The 25,061-nt window shown below is 47.6% G+C and overlaps 1 pseudogene; it reads right to left on the bottom strand.

Annotated features, from left to right (window-relative positions):
* Positions 1 to 3,284: 3,284 nt before the first annotated feature.
* On the bottom strand, positions 3,285 to 8,606 carry LOC146398941 (uncharacterized; annotated as a pseudogene).
* Between the last annotated feature and the right edge of the window lie 16,455 nt (positions 8,607 to 25,061).

The raw sequence follows: 25,061 nt of genomic DNA, 5'->3' as shown, positions 1-25,061 counted from the left end.
GAACCTGAGTAGTATCCATGAGGACACAGGTTCGATCCCTGCCCTGGCTCAGTGGGTTAAGGATCTGGGGTTGCCATGAGCTGTGGTGTAGGTCATAAATGCGGCTTGGATCCTGCTGTTGCTGTGGTGTAGGCCAGCAGCTATAGCTCCGATTTGATGCCTAGCCTAGGAACCTTCATATGCCATGTGTGCAGCCCTTAAAAAAAAAAAAAAAGACAGAATGCAGGGGGTAGTGACCTAGTAAGGCATGAAGAGCTGATGCTAGAGAAGACAGAAAGCAGAGCTACTAGAGCGACATCTTTTTTTTTTCTTTTTTGGTCTTTTGTCCTTTTAGGGCCACATCCATGGCATGTGGAGGTTCCCAGGCTAGGGGTCTAATCAGAGCTGCTGCTGCTGGCCTACACCACAGCCACAGCAATGAGGGATCTGAGCCTCACCTTCAACCTACACCAAAGCTCACAGCAACACTGGATCCTTAACCGACTGAGCAAGGCCAGTGATTGAACCTGAGTCCTCATGGATACTAGTCAGATTCATTGCTGCTGAGCCACGACAAGAACTCCTGCTCTTTCTCTTAACATTAGGCACAAAGCAAGATGCCCACTCTTACCACTCCTTCACAACACTGCACTGGACGTCGTAGTGCAATAAGGCAAGAAAAAAGAAACGGCATAGGGACTGAAAAGGAAGAAACACGGCTGTCCCCTGGAGCTCCCTGGTGGACTAGCACTTAAGAATTCAGTGTTGTCACTGCTGTGGCTCTGGTTGGATCCCTGGCCTGGGAAATTCGGCATGCTGTGGGTGCAGCCAAACAAAAATGAAAACAAAAATCCCACAACTATCCCTATTTCCAGATGACATGATTTTCTATATAGAAAATTCCAAGAAATCTACAAAAAAAATCCCTTGAACTAATGAATGAGTTTAGCAAAGTCACAGAATACAACGTCAACCCACAGAAATAATTGTTTCTATAGACTAATAAAGAACGACTGGAAATCAAAATCTTAATAAAGGAATAACATTTAAATTAGCACCCCCTTAAGTTCCCTGTTGGTTAAGCAGGTCAATAATCCAGCATTGTCAGTGCTGTGGGCTCTGGAGCAACTCTGGCACAGGTTCAATCCCCGGGTGGGGAACTTCAACATGATGAAAGTGCAGCAGAAAAAAAAAATAGCACCACCTGGAGTTCCCATCGTGGTGCAGTGGTTAATGAATCCAATTAGGATCCATGAGGTTGGGGATTCTATCCCTGGCCTTGCTCAGTGGGTTAAGGATCTGGTGTTGCTGTGGGCTGCAGTGATGGTCACAGACAAGTCTTGGATCCTGAGTTGCAGTGGCTTTGGCGTAAGCTGGTGGCTGCAGCTCCAATTAGACCCCTAGCCTGGGAACCTCCATATGCAGCAGGAAGCAGCCCTAGAAAAGGCAAAAAAAAAAAAAAAAAAAAAAAAAAAAAAAAAAAAAAAAAAAAAAAAAAACCTCCCTGTTATAGACTGAATTGTATTCTCCCACATTCATATGTTGAAGTCCAGCCCTAGACCTTAGAATGTGATGGATTGCAGAGTCTTTTTTTTTTTTTTTGTCTTTTCTAGGGCTGCACCCATAGCACATGGAGGCTCCCAGGCTACGGGTCTAATCAGAGCTGTAGCTGCCAGCCTACACCACAGCCACAGCAATATGGGATCCAAGCCACATCTGCAACCTACACCACAGCTCATGGCAACAACGGATCCTTGACCCACTGATGGAGGCCAGAGATCAAACCCACAACCTCATAGTTCCTAGTAGGATTTGCTAAACATTGAGCCAGGACAGGGCCTCCAGAGATAGTCTTTAAAGAGATAAAATGTACCCCAGATATTTATTTTTTCTCAGCTTATAAATAAGCATTATCATACTGAGTAATACTGGAACACAAGACATAAGGCAAAATTACTAATACTGATCCTGTATTTATTTAAAATTTTGTATTGTGTTCATCGTCATGAATTTTTGCATTAATTGTGATTTTTAAAATATATTGCATTCATTATTTCTCTTTAAAAAATAGAAATAAAATGAAGTCATAGAGTTGGGCCTAAATCCAATATGACTGGTGTCCTTATAAGAAAAGGAATTTAGGTCAAAACATGCGTGGACAGAAGACCATGCGAAGACATAGAAGATGGGCATCTACAAGCCATGGAGAGACGCCTCAGGAGAAACCACCAGCAAATGTCGATCTGGCTGGGAAACTGTATGGAAAAAAAAATGGCCATCTTCGCAAAGGTGTGGCTCCAGGCTCTAGGGGTCTATTTCTGACTCTTGCCTGTGCTTCTGCTGCCAACAGAGCTCAACACTAAGTTCCTAAATGAGCATCAGTACCATCTCCAGAATCATTGCAGCAGCTGACACTTGGTTAGTGTTTTGCTCACTCCACTCCCCTTTCCCCACCTGGCTTGGGTCCTCCAGGTTGTGTGGTGCCCCCAGGGTATGGCTTCTGTGCCCCCAGACATTTGTAAGACTCAGCAGCCTCCCTCCATCCTGCAGGATTTGCTCACATCTCCTCTGAGCAAATACTAATCTTTTCCCCATCACCCAGGCCCTCAATCACTACGAAGGCTCTGGCAGTCATTGGCACAAGTTCCTGCACTGGGGAGTTTTTGGTGGAAGGGCTCCAGCTGGGGCATCAGTGGGGCAGTCCTCCCCACCCAATAGTTTCTTGGGACGCCAGCAGGAAGCAAGGCACTTTTGCTCTCTCAAAACATCCCATAGTATTTTGAAAGGTAACAGGAATGCAGCCAGTCCACAGCAGCCCTTTTGTATCTGTGCACGTGGTCCCCAGGCAAACATGTCTACCTCTCTGCCTGCATCAACAGCAGTCTTGTCATCAGGCCCTACACTCCCATCACCAGCGATGAGGACCAAGGCTATGTGGATCGTGTCATCAAGGTAAGGAGGGTAGGAAGGAGCTCCAGGAGCCCCTCACCCTCCTCTCTCTGGGATTTGTAGAAACTTCCAAGATGTATTTGATAGCAGGAGATGCATGTCATTTGGGGACATGGGGAGAGTATGTGGACTGGGAAAAGAGCACCTGTGTCATTCCTGCCCAGCTCCAGGCAGGTTCTAGTCAACAGGGGCCTCAGAAACCAGGGACATTCCAAATAAAATTCTTCCCGTTCTATCTTAACAGGTCTACTTGAAGGGCATGCACCCCAAATTTCCTGAGGGTGGAAAGGTGTCTCTGTACCAGAATAGCCTGAAGCTTGGGGATGTGGTGGCGATTTGAGGGTCCAGTGGGTTGCTTACTTACACTGGGAAAGGTAATGGCCCAGCTTCCACTCCAGTGCCCCTGGTCCTCCATACGCAGTGTGGGTCTGAGTGTTCATGCGCCTGTGCGCAGGGATAAGGGCGGGTGGCCGCTCCTACAGACACAGCACTGAAACCATTGGAGGTATGTTCTTCAGTCCCATTTGCTGCAGAGATCCATTCCCTCCCTGTCCCCATGAATTCACCAGGCCTGACAGCTGTGGCGATGACTAAAACAAACCAGATCCTTAACTCTCTGAGTGAGGCCAGAGATCAAACCTGCAGCCTCATGCATCCTAGTTGGATTCATTTCCACTGTGCCATGATGGGAACTCCCAGTTTGTCTTATTTATGCTTTATTAATAATTGACTATCAAATTTTATTTTGCCCATATGTTTACTTAATTCTCCTGAGTCTGATGGCTGAGTTTATAAACAGTAGCTCTTACTCAGGCTGATGATCCTCCGTGTGCCCCCTGCAGCACACCAGTATCATGGAAATGGTTTCACTGGTCACTGAACAATCTCAATGGGTTTGCTGGGTACTAGTTTCCTCTGGAATAATAGCTACTTTCCCATTTGGCTGATTTTAGGAGTGGAACCAAAACTGGTCCCTGATGGAGTTAAGAATCATATTTTTGTGAGCTCTGCATTGATTCAACAGCTAGTTCTCCAGCAAGCCATGCTAATAGAGGAAGGGGCTGGAATTAGGTTTTGCGTGCTCTTTTATGTTGTTATTGTGTTACAGAGGTGGAGTCTTCACTCCTGGAGCAGGCTTCTGCAGAACAAAGTGAACAAAGTTGATCAAAAGACTCAACCAATGTGGTATTGAATTTAGTGTCATTAGCAGCTCTGAAGTCTAAATAGGTGAATATTTAACTGAAGTCATAAAGAGCACGAAATAACAGCTTTTTAATTTGGTATTTGAAATTCTATAATCCTTCCTGACTATATGTGGAGAAGATTGTCAATCTAAAATATGTGTACCATAAAAGCAGGAAATTGTACTTGCTTAACATAAATTTCAGATCGTAGCTGATTTGTGATTTGATTGCTTATGAGAGAAAACTAGTATTTGACTGACTTTTTCATTGAAGAATTTATGGTCAGTTTTTATAGGGAAGCTGGTAGATCCAAGGGTAGGATGGGTGGCTGTGTGTTGCTGACACATCTCTTGATGAAACACCCAGGCTGGTGGTCATATCAGGCAGTAACTGTGTTTTTCTTGCCATAATAATGAATGCCATCTCACTTTCCCATGAGTTTGACTGCAAAGTGTAGGCCTTTGCTATTTTAGCCTAGTTTTTCACCCATCTGTGCTGGCTAAGTTAAATAATAAAGGATTATTGATTAAACAGTGGTTTTGTGTTAGGATGTGCCTGTGTATTTGAGTAGTGGTAGAAATGTGTTTCCTAAGTAGTCTATGTACTGCTAATAATGGGCTCGTCATTCATCATTTTCCCTGGTTCTGTAACTGTGTTGAGTTTTAAGGATATAGCTGGTAAATTTTGATTGACATCCTTTTTTTTGTCCTTTTCAGGCTGCACCCATGGCATATAGAGGTTCCCAGGCTAGGGGTCAAATCAGAGCTGTAGCAGCTGACCTACACCACAGCCACAGCAACACCAGATCCGAGCTGCATCTGTGACCTACACCACAACTCATGGCAACACCACATCCTCAACCCACTGAGGGAGGCCAGGGATCAAACCTACATCCTCACGCACACTGGTCAGGTCCTTAACCCACTGAGCCACAAAGGGAACTCCCAGGAGTTGTAGTTCTTAACCCTCTCAGCATCATTAGTTTCAAGTCAGCTGATGGAAGCCACAGGACATGACCACTACAGTTGGAGGGTCTTAAATCAAGGCCTTATTTTAAAATAACAGTCATGGAAAGGATTATGTTGGATTTGCTTTTCCTTTGTTTCTGCATTCCCTCCATTTTGTAGTTAGTAACCACCTGAATCTGCCATTTTGAACTTCGGGAATGTCTAGAAGACTAAAACATTTTTCTACAAAAAGCAATGGGGGACACAGCAGGACTTTTGTACCTTGGAGGACCGCACAGGGTCCTGCTTTGTTCAGTGATGTGAGTAGACTCCTATCATGGCAGTAAAAGTATTGTGTGTAGACATGAGTGGGGTGTCCTGGGAGTTCTCCCTTTGGGCTAGAAAGTTGCATTTGAAAGCTGCTACCAGAGGCCTGTCACATAGTCACCTAGGAGCATGTTTGGTTTCAGGAAGTCTGATTGACTGGCCCTTTTCTTACTGCCAACAGGCAAAATTGGTGGGATATCCAAATATTTGAGATTGGTGTGTATTCTTTTAATACTGTAGAAGTTCTGAGGTTTGCAAAGGATTGTCTGGGATGGGAGTTCCCCAATGATGTGGTTTCATATTCATTTCCTTTCCCCTGATCATTAATGAAATGCCTGCTCAGATGCTTTGGTCATTTTTTTTCCAATGCGTTTTCCAATGCATTGTCTTTTATTTTAAAAGTATGTAGTTGTTGGAGTTCCCATCGTGGCACAGCAGAAGCAGATCCAACTAGGAGCCATGAGGTTGCAAGTTTGATCCCTGGCCTCACTCAGTGGGTGGAGGATCTGGCCTTGCCATGAGCTGTGGTGTAGGTCCTAGACATAGCTCAGATATGGTGTTGCTGTGGCTATGGCATAGGCTGGCAGCTGCAGCTCCTATTGGACCCCTGGCCCAGAACTTAAATATGCCAAAAAAGACCTGAATAAATAAAAAACCAAATAAATGAATAAGTTGCAGCACTTAGGTATGAATGTGAGTTCAGCACGTGTAATTCTGAAAGGATGGGAGGAGCTGAGCCTCCTAACAAAGACAAAATGGCTAAATAAACTATGGCACACCGACATCCTGGGAGGCATGCTGCCTTATAGATGTTCTTGGGGATATTTACTTGTCGATGGTGATGCTGAATGTAGATAGATAGATGATAGATAGGTAGATGATAGAAAGAAATTAGTGTGTATTATATTTAAGTTAATGTGCAAGACTTCATATTTTACCCTTTAGATTTTTCCTAAATATATATATATATATCTACTCTGAAAACAGAGCCAAATGTACTTGGTAAAAGGATATTTTCCTGTAAATTATTATTTTTATTTTAGTGCTTCCTTTATTCAAATTTATTTCAGGAGCTTTTTCATTTATGTGCACAGTATTCTTGCATTCTTTGCTTTATAAACTCAGGCACTCAACCAGGAGAAGCTTCAAGGGCTGGGCTGACCCAAAGTTCTGTGAACTTTGAAGTTTTCAGCATTACTGGGCCACAGTGAAGGTTAGATTACTTGCCCTCTTCCAGGCTTTAAGGTTAGGTGTAAACTTTCCTGAAAAGCATCAAGAGGGCTAAGCTTCCAAGGGTGAAATCAAATCTGATTCAGTATATTTGCTACTGTGAAAAACTTCCCCAGCTCAGACCTGTGCTAGCACAAGTTAATCTCAAAGTGGTACCAGAGAAACATTTCATGCATAGAGTTTGGTTGGTTACCTGGGTTGGGGAAACAATAGCAGGTGAAACTATTGTGGGAGAATTGGTGCTTCTGTGCCCATTGGCTTCTGGAAGAAGAGGCAGGGGGTCATGTTTCACAGCAACCACAACCACCACATCCACAGGCTCTGAGGGGTGGATACAAAGTCTTTTGGGAGAAGAGGGGCCACAGATTTCCCCAGACCCAAACACGGACTCATACAGAGCATGCTTGTGCTCAGCCTTAGATTTCATGTTGGGCCCAACCTGGCTGACTCTGGGGAGGATATAGGTGTTCCCCAGCCAGGGTGGCTGGGGGCAGTGGTGGTGGGAGGAATGAGTGGGGGTATGGTGGGAGTGGTGGCAAGCCACCCCATTCAGAGCCTCAGTATAGCAGCCTTGCTGGGCGGGCGAGCCCAGTTTACTACTGATGCCCATGATGCTGTTGAGCATGGTGATGGAGACTGCCCCGATGCAGTGGTTGGTGTAGGTCTTGGAGAGCTTGGCCACCTTGGAGAGCATCTACATCCTGGTGCCCAGCAAGTTCTTGCTGATGTCTTTGTCCTCGTACCAGGTCATATCGCCCTCGCTGCAGTGGTCACGGGGCAGCTGGAAGAATGCCTTGCAGAGGGGTCTGTGCTTCGACAGGTACTTGACGAAGCTTGTGTAAGGGCAGAACTCGGTTCCTGTCTCATACATGAGGGGCAATTTCTCCTCGTCACTGCTCTTGGCATGCTTCTTGCTCCAAGACAATGAGCACAATTTGTGGTAGGGCCCGAAGTACTTAAGGTAGACGAACTTGCCACCATCCTCATCCATCGCCAGCCCAAAGGAGTCCTTGAGCTCACGCTGGTTCTCACGGCCTCACGTGCAGAAGTACATGCACGTCTCGAACCAGACCTTGTTGAGCAGCCTGAAGGGCATGTTGGTGCTGAAGATGCTGGAGATTTAGAGCTTGCACAGGTCGGCCCCCGTGATGGATTGCTTCTGCACCTCTGGCGGGGCACCCTGTTCCTCGAGCTTGCACATGACCACAGCCAGTCAAGTTGGCGCTGCACAGCTTGGGGTCCTTGGTGAGGTCGAGCGTGCGGCAGTAAGGGGACTCATTGAGGTAGTGGTTGAGGGAGCTGTGGATGATGATGAGCAACGACATGCTGTAGAGCTGGCCACTCTTGGAGTGGGCCTCTGCATAGAATGCATAGAACAAGCACAGCACGTGGCACAGAGCCCCCTTGTCCATGGTCTCCAAGTCTGGGCTCTGCGCCTTCTTGCTCAGGTACTCCTGGAAGATGCGCAAATCATAGTGGGTTGCCAGCCGGGTGTTCTTGCTCAGCTGGGCCCGCTCGGGGTCCCATCCCCTGGGCGGCCCACCATGGGCCTGGGGCGCCAGCAGTTGCAGTGGCGCCTAGGGCTTCAGCATAGAGCTCTGGTCCATATTGATCATATGGACCAGCTCAGGCTCCAGCTCCTCCCCTGCCAAGTCCTCAGGCTCCAAGGGCTGGTCCCAGTCCAGCCCCATCTCTTCCTCCTCCTCCTCCTCCAGACCCCCACCTCCACCCTCCTCCTCCTCATCCCCTGTTATCTGCACCTCCTGGATCTCCTTCTCCTCTTCCTCTTCCTCCTCCTCCTCACCAGTGCTGCAGTAGTGCAGGTGGCAGTGGCGGCGGCTGTGGCCCCCAGCACCGTGCTCGCCCTCACCCTCCTCCCCATTGTTCTCCTTGGCAGCAGCGGCAGTGGCAGCGGTGCTGGCGCTGCGGCCCGTGCTGGTGTTACAGCCCCGGCTGCCACGCATTCTCGCCATATTGCTGTCTCTCTGCCTCCTGTAAGTTACTCACCTTCCTAGTGTCTGCCTGGAGAGGATACAACATCTAAATCACAAGAGGAGAGACCTCTGTGGGTGTGCCTGCAGCACTGCTGTCTATGGTAAACAGCCTGCTGCTGACACTTTATAAAAGGAAAACTTTATCTCTCTTCTTGATCTGAAAGTGCCAACCAATGAACACTATCTAAACAATACTAACTCATAAAATGTTACTAAATGAAAAAAAATCCTGTTACAGTTTATAGAGTAAGATCCCCATTAAAAAAAAATAACACCACACAACTGTGTCTGAAGATACACGAATATGAAAAAGTCTGAAAACTCCCAGGATACCCCATGGTGTATGCCTACTTTCACTGTTGGTACTGTCTCTAGCTTTTGGGACTTGTATAGAAAAGCAGAAAAATACAAATGAAAAGCCAAACATGGGTGTTCCCATCAACGCTTGGTGGAAACAAATCTGACTAGCATCCATGCAGACACAGGTTAAACCCCTGGCCTAGCTCAGTGGGTTAAGGATCCAGCATTGCCTCAAACAGTGGTGTATGTCACAGACATGGCTCGATCTGGCATTGCTATGGCTGTGGCTGTGGTGTAGGCTGGTGGCTACAGCTCCAGTTCAAACCCTAGCCTGGAAACCTCCATGTGGCATGAGTGAGGCCCTAAAAAGAAAAAAGAAAGAAAAAAAGAAAAGCCAAACACAGCCTAGAGAGGTGCTGAGCATAGAATAATGGTGCTCACTGGCAGGGGTTCAGGACACTGCTTTTGGTGCCTGGTAGGCCTGGGTTCAAAGTCAGATTCTGTCATTTACCAGATAAGATTCTGGGCAAGGGGCTTTATAGCTCCAAGTCTCAGTTTCTTCTTCTTTAAATTAGGGTTCATTGTGCTCACCTTACAGTGTTATCAGACCATAAAAGTGATACCATAAAGTCTTTCACAAAATGACTGCCAACAGCAAAGTAAATGGGCATTGGTTTTAACAAAAATAATCACCTTTATTGAGATCAATTGCACATAATAAAATGCAATTGAGCTACACAGTGCTGTGGCTGTAGCCTCTCCTCCCATCACCACAGATTAAATTTGCCATTTCTATAGTTTTGTGTAGATGAAATCACAAGGATATGCTTCCTTCCCTTTTTGAGATTCAGTTGGTTTGTTGTTCCAGGTATCATTAGTTTGGTTCCTAAGAGCCCCAAATGTCTACGAGCAGGTAAAGGCTGTACAGTGATGAATTATCCAAAGAAAGTTCTAACCTTCCACTTTCAGTTCCTGGGAGGTGATCTTTAGGATGCTGGAATAGCCTGCTTCATGGGACTGTTTGCCCAACAGTCCCACAACGTGATCTATGATGGATGGGTCTTTGGAACACACTCTATCAATTCCATCCTCTGGGAGAGGCTGGAGATGATCATCCATGTGGCAATAGGTGATCAAGCTCCAGTATAAACTCTGGAAACAGTGCATGAGTGATCCTCCTGAATCAGCAGTATTCTGTACACTCTGCTATGCATTGATGCCGGGAGGGGGGTGGGTAACACATCCTGAGAAAATGGAAACTTCATGTTGGAAACCCTTCCAGATTTGGCCCTATGTGGTGGGAACACTTGGTTGATTCTAATTTGTATCCCTTTGCTGTAGGAAAAACATAATTCTAAATGGAGCACTTTCCTGAGTTCTGTGAATTGTTCTAGGAAATTATGGAACCTGAGAGTGGTGGTGGAGACTCCCAAATTTGTTTCTGAAGTGAGGAGGGTGTGGGGATTCCCAGACTTGTGGCTGGTGCCTGAGCTGAGAACGTCTTGTAGGAATTCTGCCCTCAGACTTTTCAGTTTGGCAAACTCCCTGCCCATGGATAAATGCATTGTGGTATGTACCATGGAAGGGTACTCAGTGATTTGAAAAAGGACATACTATTGATGCATGCATGGGACACAGAAATGAATCTCAAAACTATTGTGTGTGTGGGTTTAATGCTGCAATTCAGCAACTGACCCAGATAACAGGTGACCACGGATGCCCTCCCCCTGGGCTTATTGCACAGAAAAATGCCATGCCAGGAAGGCAAATTGCCATGGTTTGTGGGTGAGGAGGGTGAGAGCTTCATTGGGAAGTGAAACATTGGTGGGGCCCAGAGGATAGAGTGATATGGAAGCCATGAGGGCACTTCCTTCTAACACAGATGGACAAGCCTGGCAGGAAAATGGACACTAGGGCTCAGGGAAAATAAAGCAAGGCTAGGGGTCAGTGAGAATTTGGACTCACCTGTAAGGTGTGAGGTGACCCTAGCATTTTCAGAGCTGGATGTGGGTTGCCATGTGATGAAAGTAAGGTGGTGGAGTCTCCACTGTGGCTCAGTAGAAATGAATCTGACTAGCATCCATGAAGACTCAGGTTCAATCCCTGGCCTTGTTCAGTGGGCTAAGGATACAGCATTGCCTCAAACTGTGGTGTAGGTTGCAGAATAATCTTGGATCCTGAATTGTTGTGGCTGCAGTGTAGGCAGGTGGCTAGAGCTTTGATTCAACCCCTAGCCTGGGAACCTCCATATGCCACAGGGATGCCCCCCCAAAAAAGATCAAAAAAAAGTAAGGTGGAAAGAAAAATTTGCTCCCTACTGTTGTACCAGGTTGAAGACTAATATTGTTGTACCCACTGGAGAATAATTGGAATGGTTGGGCAAAGGATATTTGCTCTGAATATAGCTGTCAGCAACCCATGCACATTTCAATACCCAGTGAAGTGCTTTTCAGACTTTTCTCAACAGCAACTGAAAAATAAATTTTGCATCAATACTCAGTATGCATACAAATGAAACAAAATTTCACCAAACAATATGTGCTCTTACAGCATGCAGTGCATTCTAAAATTTCCTTTCTATCCTGGTCTACGGTTTCTTTTCCTTGCCATTCTTTCTTTCTTTCTTTTTCTCTTGATCTTGCCCTCTTTCTTTCTTTCCTTCCTTCCTTTTGCTTTTCAGGGCCACAGCCAAGGCGTATGGAGTTTTCCAGCCTAGGGGTCAAATCAGAGCTGTAGCTGCTGGCCTACACCACAGCCACAGCAATGCAGGATCCAATCCAGGTCTGTGACCTATAACACAGCTCACCACAATGCCAGATCCTTAATCCACTGAGGGAGGCCAGGGATCAAACTGCATCCTCATGGAAAATAGTTGGAGTTGTTACCAATGAGCCACAATGGGAACTCCTAGGATTTCTTTTTAAAAAACATACTGGTGATTAAGCACTAATTTTTTTCCTGGCTAAATACATTTGACCCCTTCCACATCCTATAGTGAAACTGCTTTTCTGGGTGGATGGGGGCGGGGGGCATTGGTGTTTCTGCAGAGCTGCAGGGATGGGCTGTGGTGTGGCTCTGACAGTGAGCCTGGGATGGGGGGAGAGCAGTTATGGGGACTGGCTCTGCCTCTCAGGTCATGTGGCCATAGGCACATCTTGTCACCTCTGACCCTGACTTGCCAACTCTTCAGAGGGACTGGCCACACCTGCCCTGCCTCTGAGTGGCCCTCAGAGTTGAGACCAGGTACTTGAAAGCTTCTTGGAGCTGCTATGAGCTATTTGAGGGAAAGGAATTATGTCCCTGTTTTTGTAATGCGCCCCACACCCTTCCCACAGACACCTGGTAACCACTGCAGTGGATGCATATCACAAAGCAAGCATGGGAGTGTCACAGCATAGGTGATTTTAAAAGTCTGAGCATCCCCTCCAAGGCAGGTAGGACTACATATTTTAGATACATGGTCTGTAAACATCACTCAGGTATTCTTTGTAGGAAGTTATTATGCTCATCATATGGGTGAGGAAACAGAGGCTCAGAGAGAGGAGAATGTTGCAATGATTGCATGGGTGAGAGATTTCAAAGCCCAGAGCACTCATTAGCCCCTGTCCCCCTGCCCACTCTGCCCCACTGTGAAGTCCTTGACCTTCAACAGCCAGGCCCAGGGCATTTAGGGAAGTGTGTTAGCTGCAGACAGCCATGGATGAACACTGCAGCCCGAGGTGCCCCTCAGTGCTCTGGAGAGCTCTCATGTATATAGATATGTCTCTGTCATTGAATCTGGTTTCCCAAATTATGATCATTGCAACTGCAAACACGCAGGGCACCCAGCTCAGCTTTGTTCAGACCCTTGACTCCTTATGGCAGACATGGTTGTTACACCTGCTCTAACAAAGTTGGGAGGGTTGAGATGGCTTTCCCAAAGTCACACAGCCGATAAGGAGCTGAGCTGAAACTTGAACTCCACTTGATCCCCAGACCTCCAATTATGACAATTTCAACCACTATGTCTTGGAGATTTAAGGAACAAGAAAATGGGAAGGAATAGAGAAGGCTGATGCTCAATTCTGAGGATATCATGAGTGCTCTCAAGGAAAGCCAAAGTGCAAGAAGAGAAACATAGACTGAGAGAGCTGAGGGCCAATCAGGTCAGAGTGTACAGCATAACCCAGATTCCAGCAACCGCCCCCCAAAGCATTCTATTATTCTCTTTTTTTCTTTTTTCTTTTTTCTTGTTAGGGCTGCACTCATGGCATATGCAAGTTCCCAGGCTAGGGGTCAAATCAGAGCTGAAGCTGCCAGCCTAAGCCACAGCCATAGCATCACCAGATCCAAAGCACATCTGCAACCTACACCACAGCTCACAGCAATGATGGATCCCTGCTAGAACAGCCTTGGCTGTGGACTCTCCTCCAGGCAGGTGGATTTTTCATAAACACTTTGTTGTCAATCTCAAGAAGAGGAGAATTACAGTCTCAGGGTTCTGACAGCATGGTGCCCCAGAACACACTCTCCATGCTGCTGTCCCATGTGCATGGTGGGGTCACTGGGGGCCTGCCAGCCAGAGGAGGAGACTGGAGGGGAGGGTGGGCAGCTTCAGAGAAGGGAAAGTCTTTATAAATAACTCCATCCTCCCTCTGCCTTGAAATCACAGCACTATGACAGGCTATGAAATTAAATGAAGAGCAGCCAGGGCTACGGCATCAGTGGGGAGAGAGGGTGCAGGATGGGGATAAGCTGGAGAGGCAGGTTAATGATAACTCAGGTAAACAGGTGACCCCTGAGAGGAGTCAAGAAGCCCTGGGATGTGCACTTGTCTGAGTGTGTGTGTGTATTTGTGTGTGTGTGTGTGTGTGTGTGTGTGTGTGTGTGTAAGATATACACACAGAAAGAGAGAGAGGGAGAAGGCCATGAAATCCACTTGTATTTCATCCCTCCCTCTTTTTTTTCTTGATTTTTAGGGCCACACTGGCAACATATGGAGGTTCCAAGGTTAGGGGTTGAATTGGAGCTGTACCTTCCAGTCTACACCACAGCCACAGCAACATGGGATCCAAGCTCCGTCTATGACCTACACCACAGTTCATGGCAATGCTGGATCCTTAACTGGCTGAGCGAGGCCAGGGATTGAACACACTTCCTCATGGATAGTAGTCAGATTCATTACCCACTGAGCCACAATGGGAACTCCTGATCAGAGTATTCTGAACACACTTGGCCCAAGCACTTCCAAGCCAGCTACACAAACTCTCACGCACACAAACACAATTTTCATCCTTAAATCTTGGCAGCTAAGCTGTACAACCACATGAGATGAAGTCAAGAGAAGTGTGCAGCCTGAGTTGGTTTCTCTGGAGCTCTCAATGTGACCCTGATAAGTGGCATCCTGTGGGTTAAGCTGACTAACTAGACCAGTGGCTCCTGCCCCAGTGGCCACACAGCCACCTGGGGAAAACATTCTTGGCCTGGGAGCTTTCCATCAGTTTGATTCAGATTGAGCCCAACCTCTTTCTTAGGAAGATTTTGTCTTCTTGCTCATGGCCTTCCTTCGCTTATTTAAATAATTGCCTTATATTTTTTCTCCTAGTCTAACTGGGGACAGACTCTTGCTCACTTAAGGACAATCCTTTTAATGTTTTTGTCGTTTTGCCTTTTCTAGGGCCACTCCCATGGTATATGGAGGTTCCCAGGCTAGGGGTCTAATCAGAGCTGTAGCCACTGGCCTGCACCAGAGACACAGCAATGTGGGATCCAAGCTGCATCTGCAACCTACAGCACAGCTCACAGCAATGCCATATCCTTAACCCACTGAGCAAGGCCAGGGATCAAACCCACAACCTCATGGTTCCTAGTTGGAACCACAAACCTGTTAACCACTGAGCCACAACAGGAACTCCCAAGGGCAATCCTTGAGTGACATTTTCCACTATAGTCCCTTCTAGATATAGGACTGATGTTTTCACCAGCTCTTCTGGGATTCTCTTACAGAGAGAGACTTGATGTTAAATCCAGTTTTTCCTTCATAGGAGGGGCCAGTAGTTACAGATGCACAGAAAGCTATTCCAGAGCACAGGCTACCCATACCAAGAAATCTGCCTGGGCTACTCAGATTCAGCCAGAGTCCATTTACACAACACTAACTGAGAGTTCTCCACACAGAGAACTTAAACATCCCCAGATAAACAAGGAGAAAGTGCAAATTATGACTTAGGGCCCACATCTATTTTTGCACAGTGCATACCAATGTGGTTTTGCTCTTTAGCTAGGGCAATGCAACTACTAATTCCTTGACACAGAGCTACCCAGATGCAAGAATTTGTTTCCTGAGACTGTTACAAGAAATAAAGACCATTAGGAATTTGGTTTTCCCTTCAGAAATCCAGCAGGCATGATGGGGCTAGATGTGGAGTGTTTAAGCACTGTCTCTTAGAGCATAGTTTGAGCAGGACTGAAGAGGTTAAAGCAGGCCCAGAGAAAGGGGGCAGGCATTCAGGTGGGCTGGAATGTGCTAAGCTTGTGTCAGAGACTTTTATCATCAAGATTGTGCCATCAAGATCTTATCACAAGCACAGACTCAGCTTGGATGAGGAGCAAGTGTAAGAAATAAATCAGAACATCAAAGAATGAACTGTGAAAGGCATAAAGTACCACACACCAGCTGGCAAGAGAAGAAATTAGTCACAGAATTTGATCACTTGGAAGATACACTTGTAGGACAATATGAGCTGAGGATGTCTAGAGGAGCCACGGGATGTCAGTGGGCCCTCAGGGACAGGTGGATTCCTGAAGCTCTCAGCAAGCCTAGCCTGGCTCCATGGCATGTGTCTGGGAGGTGTGGGGGATTGAGGCAGGATAGAAGGATTGATGGATTTTAAATCATTGCCTAGTGGTTCTGCCAAGTTCAGTCAATACTTCCTCTGTCTTAAAATTAAAAAAAAAAAAGAAAAGAGATGGGTAGAAAAGAGAGCATAATAAAAAGAAGAGTAGGGGAGCAGAAAAATAAGACAAGGTAAGAAGAATGCAAAGAAGGATAAAACAGTTTAATAAGTGCAAATTATGGTCTCAGAGCCAATATTAAAAAGATTTCAGTTGGGAGCGATGGGAGTTCATGTGTTTGTGTTTACTTCTGTTTCTGGGAAGATGTAATAGATTTTTTTTTCTTTTCACCTTACTAAGGATGATTAGAAACTTTACACCATTTATATAAAGTCTACTTTTTTATATAAACAAAAGGCTGTGAAATGTGGAGGAAAGAAAGTAGATGAGCTGGGAACTGTGAGAACTGAGGATGATATGGTGGGGAGGCTCCACATATCCCAGACAAGGAGCTGAAGAAGCGACCAACAGGTGCAGACAAAATAAAGAAACAAACAAGAAAAGCCTGCTCTCGAGCCAAAGGCTGGGGAGAGAGGCAGGCTAGAAAGACACAAATCTTTTAGACAGTAACCATTCTACTCCAAATGCTACAGAGAGACAACCTGTCAACCAAGGTCTAGGGAGGAGCATGGCCTTCTGACCTCATGAGATTTGGAAGAGGTACCCCAACACCTATGCCACAGTGGTGACTGGACAGGTCAAATAGGGAGCCTGAGTTATCATCTCAAATAGCTGGTCACAAGGAATCCCTGACCCCGACCGAGGTATGAGTAGACGTCACATGTAAGTCTGCAACTCCAGCCCTCACTTGGCAGTGAGGGACACTTGCTTCAAGTCTCAGTGGGGTCTGACCTGTACCCCAACTGGCAGGAAGAAGGCAGTGACTCAAGGATCTTGCCTGACTTCTTTAAGTGACTGAGCTGACATGTAAACCCAGGTCTGTTGGCTTTCAATGCCCAGGAGTTTAAGCAGAAGCCAGGGTCCCCTCCAGGCATGTGGCACCCACTCTAGGCATGGGGCAAACCTGAAGCTGATATCTGGAAACCATTGTTAGGGGCCCATGTGGGGCTGGGGAGGCCAGAGCCCCCCAAGAGGCCAGGGATGCTCATCGGAGACAGTGTTTGGCCAAAATGGAGAAGCAGGTGCTAGGATGAGGGGACTTGTGAATTAAGGGCTGATGTTAGACAAGCATCTGGTTCAGTGACTACAAGGATGGCTTGTCAGCACTTAGACACAGAAGTGGTGGTGAATAAAAATCACTGATCCTGAGTTAACAAAGAATGAGTTATGCCAGACTGACCTCATTCCTCTCCATGGCTTTGCCCTTCTGATGATCTATGGGAGGTAGAGGGGAACTCATAGATGGCCACACTATAAATATCTGCGGTATGCCTCCTGACATTTGCAAGGACACCTTTGGAATGTGAGCTTGATGCCACCAAGGAAGGCTGCTTTCAGGTGAGTTGAGTACTTGTGCCCCAGGGGGCCCACTTAGCCACCACAAGCTCAGAGGGAGTGTCAGGAGCAAAGTGGAGATGGTTCAATAACCAATAAGGAAAATGTCACTGTGAACTGCTTGCAGAGAAAGCAAAGCACCTTGGAGCAGGCAGATTTAACTTTATATCTGGGGTGTCAGAGGGGTACCAATAGCATTGGGTGGGTGAAACCATAGCAGTAACAGCTGACACTGTGGAGTCTGCTCTAGGCCCCCCTACTCACTGTGCATAGATTAATCAGTTGCTCCTGACAAGCCTATGAAGTAGGTCCTGTTATTTGCCATGTTTTACACTTGGGGAAACTGAAGCAGTGAAAGGGGTCAAGGCCAACAGACCCCTGAGACTGAGTCCCTTCCGTTATTTATTTATCTATGCATTTATTTTTTTGGCCACCCCGAGGTACCTGGAGTTCCCAGGCCAGGGATAAAATCCAAGCCCCAGATGTGACCTAAGCTGCAGCTCTGGCAGTTCTGGAACCTCAACCCACCAATCTGGGCCAGGGATTGAACCTGTGTCTTGGTGCTCCTAAGATGCTGCTGATCCCATTGCACCACAGCAGGCACTCCAGGACTGAGTCCCTTTAGACTGAGATTGCCCTCTATGGTGGGGAAAGTGTACCTATTTTATGCACAAAAAGATGGCCCTTTACAGCAAGGGGCTCCCCATACACAGCTCTGGGAAACCCTCCCTGCCCCCCAGGCAGAGTTTGGGATCCCTCCATGTGCTGGCATGGTACCAGGGATGTGGTGCCATTGTCACACCCCACAGCTGCCCTGGTTTATCATTTCCTGTGTGTACAGGCCACGTCATCCATTTAGGGGGGACCGTCTGTGTGTACCTTAGTGATGCTTCAGAGTTTTTCATCAATGTTGGCAGGTGTTGGGGACTGAAGATGGAAGGTGTGGCAAAGCATGGAGGACAGAGAGAAGTCCTGGGGCTGTGGAGCCTGAGTGTTCACATGTGCAACAGAATCACTGGTAGAGGCCAGCTGAAGGGACAACAAATGAAGAAGTTTGTCAAATCCCCAGTGTTGTCTCAAGGGCAGCTGTGGAATGTTCTTTCCTGAGTCCTTGAATGGCCTGGGGAGAGGACCCCATAAGAGATGCCCCGGCCTCTCCCATTCTCCAGCCCACAAGCCAAGAAGCCTGCGAAGACTTTGAAGTTTCTACTTGTGAAAATCGGGCTGCTTTCCTTGTCCTTTGCACAGCTCAGAGCTCTGAAAGACACAGAGGATAACTATGTGCTTATTGCTAAGGGAAAGGAGCCATTCAGATAATGCCACATACTGTCTGATTCCAGCTATGTGACATTCAGGAAAAGGCAACATAATGGAGACCATCAAAAGGTCAGTGGCTGCGCATTCCCATTGTGGCTCAGTGGCAATGAATCCAACTAGTGTCCTTGAAGATGTGGGTTTGATCCCTGACCTCACTCAGTGGGTTAAGGATCTGGCATTGCTGTGGCTGTGGTGTAGGCTGGTAGCTACAGCTCTGATTTGACCCCTAGCCTGGAACTTCATACACCACAAATGTGGCCCTAAAAACAACAACAACAGTAACAACAACAGCAAAAACCAAAAAAAGATCGGTGCTGCCAAGTGTTCAAGGGGAGAGAGGGGTGAGCAGGTGGAGCCCAGGGCATGTTCAGGACAGGGACACAGCACTCTATGACACATGTCATTGTGCAGTTGTCTAAACCCAGAGAATGGATGACACCAACAGTGAACCTTGATGTAGAGGTTAGTTAACACTAAGTACTGGCTCATCAGTTGTAGCCAGGGTACCTCACTAAGGCAGAGGTTACTAATGGGCAAAACTGCACTGAGAGGGGGTCATATGGGAAATCTGTATTTTCTGTACAACTTTTCTATAAACCAATGACAGCTCTACAAAGAAAGCCTCTTTGAAAAACAGAGCTCTGTGTCTGACCTGGAGCATGAGCTGGAAACAGGGCCAGCCCACTGATGTGAAGTCATAGGAATGTGAGAACTCTGGGGAAGGGCAGATCCTCACTGCCCACGGTGGGTTTAAAAACAGGCAGCACCAATGTCATCATGACACTTGTCAGCTTCCTTCCTGTCTCCTGGGCCAAAGACACAATGGGCAAGCAGGCTTCATAGACCTGGAAATACTCCAGTAATACTGTGTGAGCAAAATCAATCTGATAGATTTGTTTGGGCATTTAGTTGCTTGAAGTCATCCTAGCCAAATGGACTCTGTGATGGGCACCTTTAACACCTGTTTATGGCTGAGGAGTCCAGGTAACTGCCCCAGGAGGGCAGAAGTGCTGAGGCTGGTGGTGTCTCTTGTCCCTCACCCCCATCGCAACTGATGTGGTGGCAGAGTGTTTAGAGCATGGAGCTCCCTCCTAAGGGGATGTTGGGCAGGATCTGCTCCTAAGCCCCAGATGCTCATTGGGAGGAGGAGCTGGGAGGAGTGTGGACATGGAGGGGAGGGGCAGGAGTGGGCTGCTAAGAGAGACCTCAGGCATGGGGCTGGGTGATGTTTGACTGGATCTTTTTAAAAAGCCAGGAAAGAGGAGTTCCCCTCATGGCACAGTGGAAACAAATCCAACTAGGAAACATGAGGTTTTGGGTTCGATCCTGGCCTCACTCAGTGGGTTAAGGATCCGGCATTGCCATGAGCTGTGGTCTAGGCTATCAGCTGTAGCTCTGATTTGACCCCTCTTCTGGGAATCTCCATATGCCATGGGTGCAGCCCTAAAAATAAAAAAGCCAGGAAAGAGAATTTCACCATGTAAAAGCTGAGGAATTCTTTGAGGCCATCTGTTCCCCCTTCACAGGACCACTGAGCAACCAGGGCTCAGAGGTTTCTGAGACACACAGTGGTGCCCTCAGCTGGATCAAGGTGTCCCTGACTCCTAGGCTTTGCAGGTGAGCAGACCTTCTCCTGTGCCCCCATCTCAGCCCAGCTCTTTTCTGCTTCCCACTCCCCACAGGGAACCACCATCCTCAACCTGGCACCAGCCTCCAGGTCTAGCCCTGAGTTACCTCTCCATCCCCAGCCCTCAGCTGCCCATGCACCCCACTCAGATTGCTCCAACCACACTGCTATGTCTGCTGCAGCCTCTGAGAGCCCAGGTTGGGAGACCTTGTCCTTAGCATCAGAGATCTGGGTTTGTCCTGCTTGTTTGCCCCAGTCCTCATTTCCACTGGATCAGAGATGGCAAACTCAGCCTGGCCCATAGCAGGTGCTTTATAAATATTTATTGACTGAACAGGGTTTATAAATATTTCTTATGGGCTCTAAGCAGACATTATCAGCTTCCTTCCTTCAAGCCCCATCCCCCCTCACTCCAAACTATATCTTTTCTCCTTTTTTGCTGCCCTGTTGCATAGGGAGCTCCCAGGCCACGGATCAGAACCAAGCCACAGTTGCAAGCTAAGCTGAAGCTAAGGCAGCACTGGATCCTTAACCCACTGTGCCTGGCTCAGGGATTGAACCTGTATCCCAGCACTCCCAAGATCCTGATCCTGTGGCACCATGGTGGGAACTCCACCCCAAGCTCTTCTTGCATCTGCTGGTGCTGACGTTTCTTTATCCCAGGGTCTTGAAGGACCTGGGACCAGGGTTCTGCATGCTCTGAACACACAGATGAGGCCCTGAACAGGGCCAGTTCGGCTGGTACTCAAGAAACTGGGCATGCCTCTGGCCACTTAACACTGCACACTGCAGGTGCCCAGGGACAGGTTTCCAGCCCGGTGAATGCTACCTGCCACAGCAGCTGAACATGGCCTGGCAATGCCACATGCTCTGTGTCACCTTTTACGGTTTCAGTGCAATGGTGCCCAGCATCAGCCATCCTGCTGAGCAACTGCTGCACCCGGGGGCCTGTTCTGCCTGCTGGAGCAGCATCTTTGCCTCCCACTTCCTTCTCTATCACCTTGAAATGCATGGGCATTAACTTTTATGCTCTAATTTGAAAACAGAAAATAAAATTAGGGAAGCAGGTTAGTGTTAATCTCTGGGACTGCCCATGCAGGTGACCTGAGTCCTTCAGAGTCCTTGGGGGAATTTCTAAGGTTGTCCTGTCTTCTCACCTTCACTCCCCACCCCAGCAGAACTTTCTGTAGCCCTCAGAGAGGGGCTGTGCTGGGAAGGAGAGCAAATGCCCCAAAGGCTAAGGATGACAACTTCCCTCCACAAAGAGAAGCCAGGCAGGTGCTCCTAGGAGGAGGGGCCAGAGGAAAGGGCACATTTTATCCCATCACTCTAGGGCAGCCCAGACAATCTTTGTCTGCAAGCACATTTGAAGGACCAAGGCAGAGGCACACACCTATGGACACCCACCTGAGTTAATCACCTACATGATACCCTCTCTCAACAAGGGAGAGAAGTGGACATTTATTGAACACCTCTTGTGTGCTGTGACACACCTTAGCTGTCATCCTCACAGCTCAGCATGAAGGTAGAGGTAGACCATCTCCAGAATCTTCATGGACATACTGAAGTTGGTCATGGGGGGGGGGAAGCTCAAGTCCACAGCTAGTTAGTGGCAGAAGCAGGGTTTTTTTTTTTTTTTGTATGTTTTAGGGCCACACCTATGACATATGGAGGTTGCCAGGCCTGGGGTCAAATCTGAACTGTAGCAATTGGCCTATACCACAGCCACAGCAACTCAGGATCTGAGCTGCATCTGTGACTTACAGCACAGCTCATGGCAATGCTGGATCCTTAACCCACAGAGTGAGGCCAGGGATCGAACTTGAATCCTCATGGATACTAGTCAGATTCATTTCTGCTGAGCCATGTCGGGAACTGCCAGAAGCATGTTTTGAAGCAGGTGATGGCCCATTCCAAAGCCTGTGTTCTCCCAGGATGGCACACTGGCTCTGCAGGGGATGGCTTGGGGGATGGCTTGGGACCTGGGTGTCTAGTAGGAGGGCTGTGTCACACAGCTCTGTGTGGGGGATTGGGCTGCAGGCTGTGGCCTGTGAGCCTTTGTGTGTCACTCCCAGCTGTTCTGGGCTGCTGTGTGGTTGGGGGCAAAACCCTTCTGCTGGAATAGGAGGCAGCTCTGGCTATGAGCTAGCTGCTGAGATGGGTGTAATTAGTGGGATGCAACCTTGCAATGAAATAAAATTTCCATGGGAGCTTCCCTGTGGCACAGCAGGTTAAGGACCCAGTATTGTCACTGCAGTGGCTTGGCTTGCTGCTGTGGGGCGGGTTCGACCCCTAGTCTGGGAATTTCCACAGTTCCAAGGTGTGGCCAAAAATAAATAAATAAATAAATAATGAAAGAATAGTAAAGAAAAAAAGCTACATGGAAGTGAAGTATGAATACGTCTCATGGTTAGAATGGGGAGTCAGTCAGCCGGAAAACCACTGCCCTGCAGTTCCTTCATACACGCACCTGTGCAAACCTGCCAACACCATGGGTTCTTGGCACTGGCTCCTGATCACTGTCCTGGGGGTGCCACCCTCTCCCCAAACAGAAAGAGCTTTAGGGGGAGCAGGTGGCTCTGTCACAGCACCCTTCTGCATTCCAATTCACAATCCAGCCAGGTTTGTTCTATTACCTACTAATTCCTGAGGCTGGCTGAGAGGGGTTGGTGCTGTCCATAGCCAGAGGGCCTCCGGGACTTTTACATGAACAGTCAGATTCACCACATGCTTGGGTATCATGAGGACATTTTCTTGCCACATAAACTCACTACAATGACAAAAAATCATGGGAAACAGTATTTGCGAGTGAGACTCAGATGTGGCCACACACTAAAGGACCAAGGGGATGACCCAGGTAATTTGGTTGGACAGCGTCTGATGCCATCCCTGAGCAGGTGCTTCCTTCCCACCAGCTTAGAACAATGTTGACATGGACGTGGGATGTATGTGTCACTTGTGTTGTTACCTGTCTCGCAGGTGTGCAGGCTGGACGCTTCTGATCTCTACTTTTGGAGAAAGAACATTCTCAGGAAGGAGAGGACAAGACCCAGAGACAGCCCTGTAGGCCTCTTGGGTGGGAAACAAGGCACTTACCTGGTGGTCTCTGAGACACACCCTCCACTTACGTGGGATCAGGGTAGGACAGGTGTGGCATGGGGAAGAGCTGAGACCCGCCCAACAGGGATCCTTGGAAGGCTGCTGTGGCCAGGGTGGGGGTGGGGGTAGCTACTACAGTGAACTCTGGCTCCCCCCACTCCCACACCCAGCCACCCACGCTCTCTTTGAGCTGGCCAGATGGGGTTTAAGCATGGACATGTATGAAATCCAGCTTTCATGGTGAAACACCATTATTATTACCAACCACCTTTACCCACATGCTCAGCACACTGCTGCTGCTGCTGCTGATGGTGGCACCCCCACCCATGGCACTGGGTGAGGCACAGTCTGTCTAGTCCCCTCCCTCCTTCAGCCTCTGGTTCTGGCCCTGCACTGTCTCCACCCCCCACATCACTGTCACTGCCCGCCCAACTCCACTCTGCTATTAAAGTCATGCTTCAAACTGTCATTTTCTTTTTAATTTTTAATAAGTCTGTGTTGAGAAAAAAAAATGGGGATTTGGTCAAGCTTCCAGCTCTCATGATTGTATCAGCATAGCAATTTGATGAATCAGAGTTTTGTCTGTATTTGTCTAAAACCCAGAGGAGAAAAGGAATCAGCTCCACAGATCAGCATGTATTTGAAGAGACTCCTCAGGACTCAGGGAATTCTTTTTTATCAATCACCTTCTTAGGAACAACACCCAGTGGGCACCGGGAGAGCATGCAGAGGGGAAGCTGGGTTGACAGGGAGGTGAGGCAGCCAGAGGCACCAGGAGCACAAGCAGAAATCATCTTTCTTTAGGCTGGGTGGCCAGCCTGTGGACCTGCCAGGACAAAATTAAAGGAAAAAAAATCCCACCTCACATTTTATTTGGAGCAGGAGGAAAGTGCTTTCAGAAACAATTTCTGTTTTGAAAAATTAAATATGGCTGATTTGGAAGCAAGGGCAACAACCCTAAGAGGTAACTAGACAGGGACTAAACGATTGAGATAAACTTTTGAGTAGGATCTTTTAAAAATGCCCCGACAAACATTACTGTGATAACTTCTCCACCACGAGATGTATTTGGACATATTCTGATCATGTGTAAGGTTGCAAGATTTACCCAATGCCATGGATCCCTGTGGTAGACCATGAATACAAATATGATATCTCAGCAAAGGACAGTCCAGAGGACAAGAACTCTTCTTTTTGAAGGAATTTACAGAGGCAGAGTCTGCCCGAGTCTTTCTTTTTTCACTGGAACTGCCAAATCCCACTTTAGTCTTGCATTGCACAGAACTGTCCAGTGCAAGAAGACCATCCAAGAGACATGTGAGAATCTTTCCCTCTGGGAGCCCACAGGGGGCACTCTGCTGCTCCTCCTGCCGAGGCTGATCCATAATCTGGAGTCCAGAAGACAGCTTGAAGCAGATTTTAGAAGTGATTTACATAATGTGACATGTTTTCAGAGGACGCAGGTAGTACTCATAACATAAGTCAATGGGGGATGTGGGAGCCAGGCTGAACACCTTCCTCTAGGACCATGCAGGCTTTCCCCTCATCCTTTTGTTCCTCACTCATCCTGTAGATCCTCAAGTTTCATGGAAAAGCCCTTCCCCCACCGTTTGCCAGCCTCACTGTTGAGTCCGAGGATGTATGATGTGATTAAGCTGTCCCCATGTTGATAAATCAGAAAACATCCCCCATCCCCCATGCTCTGTCCTTCCAATGCCTCAGTCCATGTACAATGTTAACATCCCCCAAGGGGCAGAAGAATCATCCAGACTTTGCCCAG

The sequence above is a fragment of the Sus scrofa genome, chromosome 10 (assembly GCF_054392235.1).
Source record: "Sus scrofa isolate SSC_HxYL_T2T_F1_AM1 chromosome 10, Sscrofa_HxYL_maternal_Yorkshire_Landrace_v2.0, whole genome shotgun sequence".
NCBI classification, from domain to species: Eukaryota; Metazoa; Chordata; class Mammalia; order Artiodactyla; family Suidae; genus Sus; species Sus scrofa.
Note: the sequence above shows the minus strand (reverse complement) of the source record. Positions and strands in the feature narration are given on the sequence as shown.